The sequence below is a fragment of the Ascaphus truei genome, chromosome 18 (genome assembly GCF_040206685.1).
Source record: "Ascaphus truei isolate aAscTru1 chromosome 18, aAscTru1.hap1, whole genome shotgun sequence".
NCBI classification, from domain to species: domain Eukaryota; kingdom Metazoa; phylum Chordata; class Amphibia; order Anura; family Ascaphidae; genus Ascaphus; species Ascaphus truei.
In genome coordinates, this window is record NC_134500.1 from 6,840,091 (window position 1) to 6,854,647 (window position 14,557).

The following is a 14,557-nucleotide window of genomic DNA, read 5'->3' on the forward strand; positions in this document are numbered from 1 at the left end:
CCTAAACTGGTATTAGATCTTAATCTAAGTCCTAATCATAGATAAAGATAACCTGATCAAACAAATTACACAAAAACATGAAACTTTTTCAACATTTATCCATCCACAACGTTCAGTATCCATGTGTGGAAAAGTATGTGACGTTTAGATTCAGTACCTGGTGGCACCCCCTTGAGCAGCAATGACTTTAACTGCGCGTGTCCAGTAACTGCCGGTCAGTCTCACATCGGGTTTGAGGAATTTTGGCCCATTCCTCCTTACAGAACTGCTTCAGCTCAGTGATATTTGAGGGCTTCCTTGCATGGACAGCTCGCTTCAGGACCTGCCACAACATTGCGATGGGGTTTAGCTCCAGACTTTGACTAGGCCATTCTAAAACGCAGAATCTCTTCTTCTGCAGCCATTCTTTTGTAGATCTGCTTGTATGTTTAGGATCATTATCTTGCTGCGTGACCCACTTTCGCAGTCGGATGGCCTGACATTCTCCTCTAGAATCTTGTGATAACCATGAATTCTGCATTGTGTGTCAATGATGGAAAGCCGTCCAGGTCCTGAGGCAGCAAAGCAGCCCCAAACCATCACACTCCCACCACCATGCTTGACGGTTGGGATGAGGTTCTTCTGTTCGAACGCAGTGTTTTCGCCAAACATAACATTTCTCAATTTGGGCAAAAAGTTCTTCCCTTGACTCGTCTGTCCAGAGAACATTGTTCCAGAAGTCTAGTGGGTCATCTCTGTGCTCTTCGGCGAACTTCACGCAGGCAGCAATGTTCTTTTTGGAGACAGTGGTTTCCTCCTGGCTATCCTTCCATGAACACCATTCTTGTAGTGATACTCACACTCAGAGCTCATCGTGAATTTATTTACTAAAGTTTCCTGGCTGCAAAACCCGTGAAAAACCCACACCTTATTTATCAAAGAAAAATAATCCTATTGAAAGCAAATGGTGTTTTTCCTTTGAGACATGCTTTTGCACTACTTTTGCACTGCTTTTGAACTACGTTTGCCCTGGATTTGCAGCTGGGGGCCTTTTAAGTAACTAACCTCCTCCCTTCCTCCCCCTTTTAGGCTTCTGCATTTGCCCTAGTGCGACTGGAGCGGGTCTCGCACACAGTCTGATCTACACGTTCTGTACTCCCCAAATAACTGGAGTCAGGTCCCTATGTTCCCACAAGAGGGCTCTAGATCGTTACAAACTGGGGAATGCAATAGTGCCTTTTCTGTTTTGGCTCTAACCCTTTTTGGAAAACCCAGTCCAGGATCCCAGTGCCAATGCACTCCTCCTCCTTTTACTGTCACTCCCCACAGCCCCGAGGGCTCATTCTGTGTGAATCCAGTGAGGGGCTCAGACCTGCTGAGATAGTTGGGGGGTGAGAGACTAAGACGTTGTGTCTTTGCAGGGGGGATATATTCCTTCCGCACGGCAAAAGAGCAGAGCAAACTGTTCCCAAAGATGCTGCATCTAAGAAGAGGGTTTGGGGATGAAAAGTCCCAGCTCCGTGAATTAAACAGCCGCCTGGACCAGTACCTCTCCCGGGTTAGGCAGCTAGAGGGGGAGAACCAGCTGTTGGTGGAAGAGATCCACAGGCTTCGGCTGGAGCGTGGTGCAGAGTGGTCGCAGGGTTACCACGCGGAGGTGTGCCAGCTGCGGAGGAAGGTTGAGGAGTTGAGCGTGCAGAAGTGCGAGGCAGAGCTCCAGAGGGAAAATGTCTGGCAGGAGCTGCAGACGCTGCAGGAGTTGTGGGACCAGGTGAGGGCCATGTGGCTGGTCATTGAAGAGCAGCTGGCACTTTACAAGAAAGACCTGCAGCAGGCACAGAGCGGCCAGGCCTCCCTGGAGGAGCTGCTCTTCCGCCTGCACCAGGAGTGCGAGATGCTCCAGGGATCGCAGCAAGAGGAGCTGGTGGCACTGAGGCAGCGGGCACTCCAGATGCCAGCGCACATTGCCATGCAGGGAGCTGTGGCCCCCAGCCTGAGCCTGCAGGACTTCCAGAGCTTCTCCCTGGAGCTCTCTGACTCGTGGACGGACACGTTAATGGTGTATCAGAAGAAGATCGAAGAGTTTGAGGGCAGCCTGAGGCTGAGCATGGAGAGCAGGCAGGGGGCAGAGGAGGAGGCAAGGGGGCAGCTCCTGCTGGTGCAGGAGCTGCACAGGGAGTATGAGGAGCTATTGGGAATCCGAAAGAGGCTGGAGGAAGAGCTGTTGAGGATGAAGGAGAAATACAACCTGAAGGTGGAGGAGTATCAGGCGAGTGCCAGGGAAGGTAACCTACACACACGCACCCTCTTGACTAGCCCAATACACTGAGCACTCTCATATCCTAATATCTCTGTGAGTCTCCCAACGCCCTAGTTAGATTGTAAGAACTTTGCGGCATTCTCACGCCCACCAACATGATGGACGTATTCCTGGTATTATATAACTCTTCTGTAAGGCGCTGCGTACATGGTCGGACCACTCACTGCCTTCAGGGGGATCTGAAATGCATTACCTGACGCACAAGATTAGTCTCTCATATTACATATCCAACATTATTATATAATTTATCAAATGTGTTACCAGGCAGTAATACAGTGAGAGTTACCTCTCGTTCTCACGCATGTCCTGGGCACAGAGATATAACGTGTGTTACAGGCAGTAATACAGTGAGAGTTACCGCTCGCTCTCACGCATGTCCTGGGCACAGAGTTATAACGTGTGTTACAGGCAGTAATACAGTGAGAGTTGCCTCTCGTTCTCACGCATGTCCTGGGCACAGAGTTATAACGTGTGTTACAGGCAGTAATACAGTGAGAGTTACCTCTCGTTCTCACGCATGTCCTGGGCACAGAGATATAACGTGTGTTACAGGCAGTAACACAGTGAGAGTTACCGCTCGCTCTCACGCATGTCCTGGGCACAGAGTTATAACGTGTGTTACAGGCAGTAATACAGTGAGAGTTGCCTCTCGTTCTCACGCATGTCCTGGGCACAGAGTTATAACGTGTGTTACAGGCAGTAATACAGTGAGAGATACCTCTCGTTCTCACGCATGTCCTGGGCACAGAGTTATAACGTGTGTTACAGGCAGTAATACAGTGAGAGTTACCTCTCGTTCTCACGCATGTCCTGGGCACAGAGTTATAACGTGTGTTACAGGCAGTAATACAGTGAGCGTTACCTCTCGTTCTCACGCATGTCCTGGGCACAGAGATATAACATGTTACAGGCAGTAATACAGTGAGAGTTACCACTCGCTCTCACGCATGTCCTGGGCACAGAGTTATAACGTGTGTTACAGGCAGTAATACAGTGAGAGTTACCACTCGCTCTCACGCATGTCCTGGGCACAGAGTTATAACGTGTGTTACAGGCAGTAATACAGTGAGCCTTTACTCCCTGAGCCTTTATAACTCTGTGCCCAGGACATGCGTGAGAGCGAGCGGTAACTCTCACTGTATTACTGCCTGTAACACACGTTATATCTCTGTGCCCAGGACATGCGTGAGAGCGAGAGGTAACTCTCACTGTATTACTGCCTGTAACACACATAACTCTGTGCCCAGAACATGCGTGAGAACGAGAGGTACCTCTCACTGTATTACTGCCTGTAACACACGTTATAACTCTGTGCCCAGGACATGCGTGAGAACGAGAGGTACCTCTCACTGTATTACTGCCTGTAACACACGTTATAACTCTGTGCCCAGGACATGCGTGAGAACGAGAGGTAACTCTCACTGTATTACTGCCTGTAAAACGTTATAACTCGGTGCCCAGGACATGCGTGAGAACGAGAGGTAACTCTCACTGTATTACTGCCTGTAACACACGTTATAACTCGGTGCCCAGGACATGCGTGAGAACGAGAGGTAACTCTCACTGTATTACTGCCTGTAACACATGTTATAACTCTGTGCCCAGGACACGCGTGAGAACGAGAGGTAATTCTCACTGTATTACTGCCTGTAACACACGTTATAACTCGGTGCCCAGGACATGCGTGAGAACGAGAGGTAACTCTCACTGTATTACTGCCTGTAACACACGTTATAACTCTGTGCCCAGGACATGTGTGAGAACGAGCGGTAACTCTCACTGTATTACTGCCTGTAACACATGTTATAACCCTGTGCCCAGGACATGCGTGAGAACGAGAGGTAACTCTCACTGTATTACTGCCTGTAACACATTTGATAAATTATATAATAATGTTGGATATGTAATATGAGAGACTAATCTTGTGCGTCAGGTAATGCATTTCAGATCCCCCTGAAGGCAGTGAGTGGTCCGACCATGTACGCAGCGCCTTACAGAAGAGTTATATAATACCAGGAATACGTCCATCATGTTGGTGGGCGTGAGAATGCCGCAAAGTTATTACAATCTAACTAGGGCGTTGGGAGACTGACAGAGATAGGAGGATATGAGAGTGCTCAGTGTATTGGGCTAGTCAAGAGGGTGCGTGTGTGTAGGTTACCTTCCCTGGCACTCACCTGATACTCCTCCACCTTCAGGTTGTACTTCTCCTTCATCCTCAGCAGCTCTTCCTCCAGCCTCTTTCGGATTCCCAATAGCTCCTCATACTCCCTGTGCAGCTCCTGCACCAGCAGGAGCTGCCCCCTTGCCTCCTCCTCTGCCCCCTGCCTGCTCTCCATGCTCAGCCTCAGGCTGCCCTCAAACTCTTCGATCTTCTTCTGATACACCATTAACGTGTCCGTCCACGAGTCAGAGAGCTCCAGGGAGAAGCTCTGGAAGTCCTGCAGGCTCAGGCTGGGGGCCACAGCTCCCTGCATGGCAATGTGCGCTGGCATCTGGAGTGCCCGCTGCCTCAGTGCCACCGGCTCCTCTTGCTGCGATCCCTGGAGCATCTCGCACTCCTGGTGCAGGCGGAAGAGCAGCTCCTCCAGGGAGGCCTGGCCGCTCTGCTCCTGCTGCAGGTCTTTCTTGTAAAGTGCCAGCTGCTCTTCAATGACCAGCCGCATGGCCCTCACCTGGTCCCACAACTCCTGCAGCGTCTGCAGCTCCTGCCAGACATTTTCCCTCTGGAGCTCTGCCTCGCACTTCTGCACGCTCAACTCCTCAACCTTCCTCCGCAGCTGGCACACCTCCGCGTGGTAACCCTGCGACCACTCTGCCCCACGCTCCAGCCGAAGCCTGTGGATCTCTTCCACCAACAGCTGGTTCTCCCCCTCTAGCTGCCTAACCCGGGAGAGGTACTGGTCCAGGCGGCTGTTTAATTCACGGAGCTGGGACTTTTCATCCCCAAACCCTCTTCTTAGATGCAGCATCTTTGGGAACAGTTTGCTCTGCTCTTTTGCCGTGCGGAAGGAATATATCCCCCCTGCAAAGACACAACGTCTTAGTCTCTCACCCCCCAACTATCTCAGCAGGTCTGAGCCCCTCACTGGATTCACACAGAATGAGCCCTCGGGGCTGTGGGGAGTGACAGTAAAAGGAGGAGGAGTGCATTGGCACTGGGATCCTGGACTGGGTTTTCCAAAAAGGGTTAGAGCCAAAACAGAAAAGGCACTATTGCATTCCCCAGTTTGTAACGATCTAGAGCCCTCTTGTGGGAACATAGGGACCTGACTCCAGTTATTTGGGGAGTACAGAACGTGTAGATCAGACTGTGTGCGAGACCCGCTCCAGTCGCACTAGGGCAAATGCAGAAGCCTAAAAGGGGGAGGAAGGGAGGAGGTTAGTTACTTAAAAGGCCCCCAGCTGCAAATCCAGGGCAAACGTAGTTCAAAAGCAGTGCAAAAGTAGTGCAAAAGCATGTCTCAAAGGAAAAACACCATTTGCTTTCAATAGGATTATTTTTCTTTGATAAATAAGGTGTGGGTTTTTCACGGGTTTTGCAGCCAGGAAACTTTAGTAAATAAATTCACGATGAGCTCTGAGTGTGAGTATCACTACAAGAATGGTGTTCATGGAAGGATAGCCAGGAGGAAACCACTGTCTCCAAAAAGAACATTGCTGCCTGCGTGAAGTTCGCCGAAGAGCACAGAGATGACCCACTAGACTTCTGGAACAATGTTCTCTGGACAGACGAGTCAAGGGAAGAACTTTTTGCCCAAATTGAGAAATGTTATGTTTGGCGAAAACACTGCGTTCGAACAGAAGAACCTCATCCCAACCGTCAAGCATGGTGGTGGGAGTGTGATGGTTTGGGGCTGCTTTGCTGCCTCAGGACCTGGACGGCTTTCCATCATTGACACACAATGCAGAATTCATGGTTATCACAAGATTCTAGAGGAGAATGTCAGGCCATCCGACTGCGAAAGTGGGTCACGCAGCAAGATAATGATCCTAAACATACAAGCAGATCTACAAAAGAATGGCTGCAGAAGAAGAGATTCTGCGTTTTAGAATGGCCTAGTCAAAGTCTGGAGCTAAACCCCATCGCAATGTTGTGGCAGGTCCTGAAGCGAGCTGTCCATGCAAGGAAGCCCTCAAATATCACTGAGCTGAAGCAGTTCTGTAAGGAGGAATGGGCCAAAATTCCTCAAACCCGATGTGAGACTGACCGGCAGTTACTGGACACGCGCAGTTAAAGTCATTGCTGCTCAAGGGGGTGCCACCAGGTACTGAATCTAAACGTCACATACTTTTCCACACATGGATACTGAACGTTGTGGATGGATAAATGTTGAAAAAGTTTCATGTTTTTGTGTAATTTGTTTGATCAGGTTATCTTTATCTATGATTAGGACTTAGATTAAGATCTAATACCAGTTTAGGTTTGAAATATGTGAAAATCCCAAGCGGTTCACAGACTTTTCTCGCCACTGCATTTATTATTTGCCTGCTGCGGTTCCGATTGGTCGTACAATAAATATACATAACATCAAAATGTTCAGGGAAAATCCCCACCACCTCAGAATAGTGACAGAAATTAGGAGGACACCAACTGAAATGTAATAATCAAAAAGTATACTGTCTTTTACCTTTTTTTAATTTGACCAAGTAAGGTGTGTAATTGAAGGAACTGCGTCTCGGTAATCGCTATGCTCTTTTACAAGTCTTTTCCTGATACGTTCAAATGCTGCAGAGAGGTCGAGTAATATAAGCAGAGTGTAATGACCTCTGTCTTTGGCAGCATGGAGGTCATTCGTTATTTTAGTGAGGGCTGTTTCAGTGGAGTGAGCAGTGCGGAAGCCAGATTGTGATGGGTCTAGGAGAGAATAGGTGGTGAGAAAATGGAGTAAGCGAGAGAATACAAGACGTTCAAGAAGTTTAGAGGCAAAAGGCAGGAGGGAGATAGGCCAATAGTTAGAAAGACAGGTAGGGTCAAGCTTGCCGTTTTGAGTAATGGTATAACTGTTGCATGTTTGAAGGAGGAGGGAAAGGTACCAGAGTAGAGTGAGGCGTTAAAAATGTGTGTGAGCGTAGGGATTATAGTAGGAACAAGAGGTTTTAGGAGATGGGAGGGAATGAGGTCAAGAGGTCAAGTGGTAGAGGGAGAAGAGGAGATCAACAGTGACACATCCTCCTCTGAGACAGTGGAAAAAGAGTCAAGGAAGGCAGGAGGAGAGTTCGGAAGCGGTGTGGGACGGGAGGAGGAAACAGAGGGGATGTTCTGACGTATGGTTTCCACCTTTTCCTTAAAATAGTCAGCAAAGTCCTGAGGTGAGATGGAGGAAGAAGAAGAGGCAGCTGAGGGTGGTTTGAGTAGAGTCAAAGACAGAGAAGAGTCGGCGTGGGTTAGATTTGTGTGTGTTGATTAGTGAAGAAAATTAGGTTTATTTAGCCTGAGAGAGGGCAGAGTTGAAACAGGATAGAATAAATTTGCAGTGAATGAAGTCTGCGAGAGTGTGAGACTTCCTCCAGAGGCGTTCAGAGGAACGAGTGGAGGAACGCAGCATGCGCGTGTGGGAATTTGAAGGAGCATTGGGCACCCCTGTCTTATGTTGCATTTGGGAATTTAGCCAGGGTCTAGGGTTAGAAAAGCGAGGACGGCAGAGAGAAAGCGGGGCATGTAGATCAAGAGAGGAGGATAAGGCAGAGTTGTAGTTTCTGAAAAGGTTGTCGGGGTCTGAAGGAGGGCTGAGCGAGGAGAGGGAGGAGCGTAAAGTGGACTCAAAGGCTGGTAGGTTAACAGAGCGCAGGTCTCTGTAGAAATGAGGGGGAGATGGAGAAGGGGAGAAGCAAGAGATGTGATGGTCAGAGAGAGGAAAGGGGGACATGGAGAAATCAGAGAGAGAAAAGTTTTTTGTGAAAACCAGGTCTAGGTAGTGGCCGTCCTTGTGGGTGCTGGCTGCAGTCCACTGTTGAAGGCCAAAAGAGGAGGTTAGAGAGAGAAAGCGTGAAGCCCAAGGGAGAGAGGGGTCATCAATGTGGCAATTGAAATCCCCAAGGAGAAGAACAGGGGAGTCTGAGGAGAGAAAGAAAGAGAGCCAGGATTCAAAGTGAGAGAGAAAGGCAGAAAAAGGATGAGTAGAGGTAGGTGGGCGATAGATGACAGCCACGTGGACAGGGAGAGGAGAGAAGATCTGGACAGTGTGAGCCTCAAAGGAGGGAAAAGCAAGAGAGGGGGGAATAGGAAGGGTTCGGTAACGGCAGAGAGAAGAGGAGCCCCACGCCTCCACCCCTGCCATCAGGGCGCGGAGTGTGGGAGAAGGAAAGGCCACCATAGGAGAGGGCAGCTTCCAGAGCAGAGTCAGACTGAGTGAGCCAGGTCTCAGTTATGGCAAAGAGAAGCAGGGAGTGAGAGAGAAAGAAGTCATGCACAGAGAGGAACTTGTTAGAGAGGGAGCGAGCATTCCAAAGGGCACAGGAGAAAGGGAGAGAGAAGGGAGGGTGGCAGGGGATGGGAATGAGCTTGGAGGGATTGACACCAGAAGGAGTAGAAGTTGAATTTGGCAGGCGAGGACGAGAGCATGTAGAAATGAGAGAGGGATCAGGATTGGGAGAGATATCCCCAGAAGTAAGGAGGAGAAGCATGGAAAGAAAGAGAATGTGTGAGGATGATTTGTAGGGGTGTGATTTAGTGCAGGGGGTATAGCTGTGGGGTGTCAGAGGGCGCAGATAAGAAAGGAGTTCATGTGAACTGAGAAGTGGCTAAGGAAGGAGAGATGGAGATATATGAATAGAGTTGGAGACATGAGGCTGGTGGAAAGAAGTGCGTATTTTGAAAAGAAGTGAGGCCATAGCACATATAAATAGTAAAGGCAGCATCATAGCCATAGTAACGTGCGGAGGTGTGCAGTCTGGGATAGATATTATCCTCCTTTCCAGCGTAGATAAACCCAGGAATCAGGGCCAGTACGTGTTGTCCTCTTGTTCACTCCTTTTAAACTTCAGCACTAACATTCTGCTTTACACCCGGCTACTTCAAAACATGGCTGCTGTGTGCTTACTTTTATACTTCTCCAATGTCACCTGACAAGTTGTCAACCAGGGAACCAGAGGTTAAAGTTGCAGACCAAGCAATATCCTACATGTGTGTTTATTTTTAATAAATCAGTTCTGTACTTGCAGCATTTTTTTTAAACAACTCTGAATGACACGCTTCATGCTCAGTGCCATTGTTATCCGTCAGTGTCTTTACTCGCTGAGCTGTTCCTTCTCCCTGATGTAATTAGTTTTATAAATAATTTTGTTCTCTGTCCCTGGTCACCCTATGAATAACTACGCCTGGAGTAGTCTAAAGTTCGCTATGATTAAGGCTTTCGTCCGGCCAATCAGATGAACGACATACTCGTATAAATTAGCATGAGAGCCGGGCAAACAAACTCAAAGGGGTAATCGCTGCACTGTAAATAAAAATAAAAAGTGCACTAAATAAGGAGGGGGAGTGTAAAATAAACCAAAGTGGGGGATACCGAGCAGAGCACCTCGCCTGGCGCCCACTGGGAGGTGGACTCTGCCCGGTGCACACCGGCACCCGCAACGTCGTCACGGTGTTTATTGGTACCTCCCCTTCCAAACACTGCTTCCTGGTCTTATAAATGGCTAGCCTAGCCAATGCCCGGAGGAGGTTGACGAGGAGATGAGCGCCCAAAAATAAAAAGGTGAGGGGAAAAAGTGCAGGAGAACTGCAGAGAACAACACGGACTCTCAGCTCCAAGGGCAGTCTTAGAACTGTATTGGCCAGTCTTAGAACTGTATTGGCCAGTCTTAGAACTGTATTGGGCAGTCTTAGAACTGTATTGGCCAGTCTTAGAACTGTATTGGCCAGTCTTAGAACTGTATTGGGCAGTCTTAGAACTGTATTGGGCAGTCTTAGAACTGTATTGGGCAGTCTTAGAACTGTATCGCTGCATACTAACATTGTTGCAATGGGGACTTTTCTCTTAAAACAAAATTCCTTGTTATCTTCCCCCTCTGTTTGGCACTTCGGGCGTCCCAGGTGATGCAGATGTAATAACCTGTAATCCTGAGGAGTGGGAGGCGAGAGAACACTTTCACATCTCCTGAACTCAGAAATAAAAGGTGTTATTTATTTAATTGTTTAGAAGGATTGGGAAATTCCAGCACAAACTGATCCGCTCTCCGAGAACCAGAGAGAAGACACAATGTGTCACAGCATGGTGTTCCCCAATATCCTATGGTCCAAAAAAGAAATATTATTATATCATTGCTGGTGCTGCCTACTAATTCCTAAATTCTGCAAGGCTGGCCTTAGGGCAAAGCGGGCAAGGCAGGCCTTAGGGCAAAGCGGGCAAGGCAGGCCTTAGGGCAAAGCGGGCAAGGCAGGCCTTAGGGCAAAGCGGGCAAGGCAGGCCTTAGGGAAAAGCAGGCAAGGCTGGTCTTAGGGAAAAGCGGGCAAGGCAGGCCTTAGGGCAAAGCGGGCAAGGCAGGCCTTAGGGCAAAGCGGGCAAGGCAGGCCTTAGGGAAAAGCAGGCAAGGCAGGCCTTAGGGCAAAGCGGGAAAGGCAGGCCTTAGGGCAAAGCGGGCAAGGCTGGCCTTAGGGCAAAGCGGGCAAGGCAGCCTCGTTGGACCCCGCGCCTTCGGGGTCCCGCGCTCCTTCCCCTCCTCTCATTGGAGCCGAGATCCAACTTCCCCCCGACCGGAGGGGGGAGCTGGAAGAGGGAGTGCGAGGGCCCCCCCCCCCCTCCCTCCTCAAGCTCCTCCCTCCGGTCAGAAGGACCCCGACGCCGAAACGAGGAGGGAGTGTGGGGCCTCTGGACCGACAGAGAGAGAGTTGGGGGGGAGAAGGGGTGGCGCTCTGTGAGTGGGTTCTTACTTTTTCCAGAGCTGGCCACCTCCAGTAGCATCGCGTTGCCATGGCGACCAACGCCAAATGACGCCAACGTTGCCATGACAATGGGACGTCATATTACATCACGGCGTCACGACGCTGCGGGAGGAGGGCTGCTCGGCAAAGGTAAGTCCCTTCACTTGTTTTACAGGAGTCTGCCCCACTGCCAGCGTGCCGCCTTGGGCGGTGCAAAGCATAAGGCCGGCACGGTGATATGCCGTAACAAAGTCCTGTCTCACCTTAATACCCTGAGCAAAGGGCGGGCTAGTCAGGTGTGTGTATATCTTTATTTATATAACCCCATCCAGATACACAGCACTTTACATTATAACATAATGGGGAATAAGCGCTCCAGACAGAAAACAATAGGAAAAGGAGTCTCTGCCCCGAAGAGCTTACAATCTAAGTGGTAAATGGGGAGAACGTAGAGACAGTAGGAGGGTGTCAGTCATGAAGGATTGAGTCATTCACTATAAGGTAGTGTCACCTATTAAAATATAATATAATGAACCCAGAGCACCCAAATCTCCTGTTTAGCTACTTAGACATTGATAAGTAAGTATAGATATAGGATAAAGTATCTGTTGTCTAAATTTAGCATAGGTTGAACTTGATGGACGTTCGTCTTTTTTCAACCTTATCTACTATGTAACTATGTAACTACAGTATAACTATGTAACTATGTAACTATGATAAGAAATAGGTGATGCTTTGGTAGCTATTTAGAACTGCTGTATGGCATTTCATGTTACACCATATTGGGCGGTGACACCTTTTAATCCACCAACGTATTAATCGTACCAGCTTCTCTTTTGCACTTTCTGATAATATATCTGTGTTGGAATATGCAGAACTCACTCTTCCTTAATATGTGGTACACATCCACCTACCTGCCTGTAAATCAATACGCTTTTAACGACTTTTAACGTGTGTCCCGTGTAAATAAATGCATTAAAAAAAAAAACGATGCATAATATGCACTGAAAAATAAAATGTAACAAGGTTTAACTTTCCTGTGTTTCAACAGTTCCCCCGAATAGTATTATTGGGCCTGCATTAATACGGAAGCCATCTTTGTATTTTCCACAGCTTTGCCAGAAGGTGTCAGTAACGGTTAACTTTTGCAAATGTAATTTCACTGTGAGCGACATCTCACCAAACAACTGAACACGTGTGCAAAGAAACCCGCAAGAATACTGGATGGATTTTCAATGAAGAATCTATTCAAACTGAAAAAAAGGGAAATTAAAGACGTCTTGTAAAGAAATAAAAAATCCGGGCCCTCGCACGCGGTCCTGCAGTGTCCTGAATGCGCCGTATCACATAGCTGCTGCAGAATAGATTTTTCTGTAGCATTGCGCTGCAGCCTGAACAGTCTCTGCAGTGAAATTCTTCAGTATTTCTTTATTTTGGAGAAATAATGATGCAAAAAATATGTTTTTTTTAAATTGGCCACTATTGTGCTTTTCTGAAAACTGCTTTGTAACTTTATAACTTTATAGCTCTGATCGCTTGAACTTGGAGCTGCTGCAGTTAGGTAGGAAATGCGGCATAGACAACATTAAAAGCAGCGTATACTGCGCGTCCTTTCATAATAAAAGTGATATCACCACCTTTATGAAGGATAGAAAAGGTGTTGAATTGCTGAATGCTTTCACATGTGATGCTAGTGAGTCAACAGAGCATTCAAATAATAAATGTTTGTTTTGTTTTGCTGACTTGCAGCCGAAAGGTATTCCTATTAAGAGATAAGCTTGTATTTTATTGCAATTATCTTTTAACGCCTTCAGTGCCGGCGTAAACCCTTATTTGGGGGGTTGTTGTAAGCACTCTGGGGAAAATATAATTAAGCCTCTGAATGATGCCTGGACAGCACCTTACCCACCTTCCATTACTCACAGTCTTCGAAGCACTCAGCGGACCATAAAACAGGCGTGAGAATACACTTTACCGGCAGAAACTCGTTACTTAGTTTATTTGGTTTATTGCCCTACTCTGGGGGGGGGGGGGGGGGTACATGTTTTAATTGGAATTAGAGTTTAGCTGACCAGCACCAAATATGAGCTGCTACATTACAATCATTTCCACTAGCATAACAAATATAGAAATTAAAAGACCCCAAGATTAAATGGGGCACTTGCAGGATTCCAGTTGATTAACCTCCTCACTGGTTGTGTATTATGTGACAAATTCAACAAAGATAAACACAGAATAATTTTACAAGCACTTTCATTACTTTATTTTAATTTTTTTTTGGTCAAAACCTTCAAAAATGTCAAAGCAAAAGAAAATGTAGGTTTGCAGCAACTTTATAACTGGTGCAATATTGAGAAATCACTAACAAATAAAACAGACATGTTTATTCTATATTCGGACTACAAATGCTAAACCAGCCTGTTATTATTTTTAGGGTTGTACAGTACGAACTGACGTCAAATACAAACTTGCCATCGATGATCTGCAAACACCGAGATACAATTCTCCGTCTCGCTGAAAGCGTCAAAGGCCGGTCAGGAAAGCAGGCCTGCGCTTACTTAACTCTGTGCCCAGGACATACGTGAGAACGAGAGGTATCTCTCAATGAATGACTTCCTGGTAAAACATTTTATAAATAAATACTGTTTAACATACACAGTCTCCCGTGAAACTCTGCAAATGTTGAAATAGCAACAGATACTGTTTCTCCAACAACGCAATGAAGGGAAAAGGAAAGCTCGGGTGCGTGGGGCATTTATACACCGTGTCGGAAACTCACTACAAGTCCTTTGTGTAAATCGCACGGCGGGCAAACGTTCCGGATATAAGCGATTATTTTATTGACTGCGGTTCACTTTTATGATGCGCATAAGCTAATATTTACTCAGAAAATCCCAATTCAAATAACATTCTGCTATCTCTCCGTGATAACGGCCAAAACATCCGTGCCTTGTTGCCAGTTTGCCGGCTAATTGTGTCTTGAATCAATATTCAAAAGATATTGGAAAGATTGGTATAGGAAGTGCTAGGCGCTCACCCTCTGGTACTGTGTCTTAGGCCGAGTCCCCGGTGGCCACGGCGGCGCGCTAATACGTACGCGCCACACGCCACAGCACGGCCCTCTATGGGGCAGGCCCCAGTGTCTGTGTGTGTGGGCGCGCAGGGCGCTGTGATGCGTACGCTGGCAGGGAAGACAAGAATTCCCCTCCCCCCCGCGCCCCTAGAGCTCCCTGTAGACCGCCGATCGCCAGTCTGCACGCACCGCCATGCCGCCAGGCGCACGTGCAGCCGGGAGGACCGGGCCGTAGCCGAACAGATGAGAAACATACCAGCGGTGATATTAAAGAGGCAATTCACGCAGGCGATTGTTTTGCAAATGTTCCTATTTTTTAGCA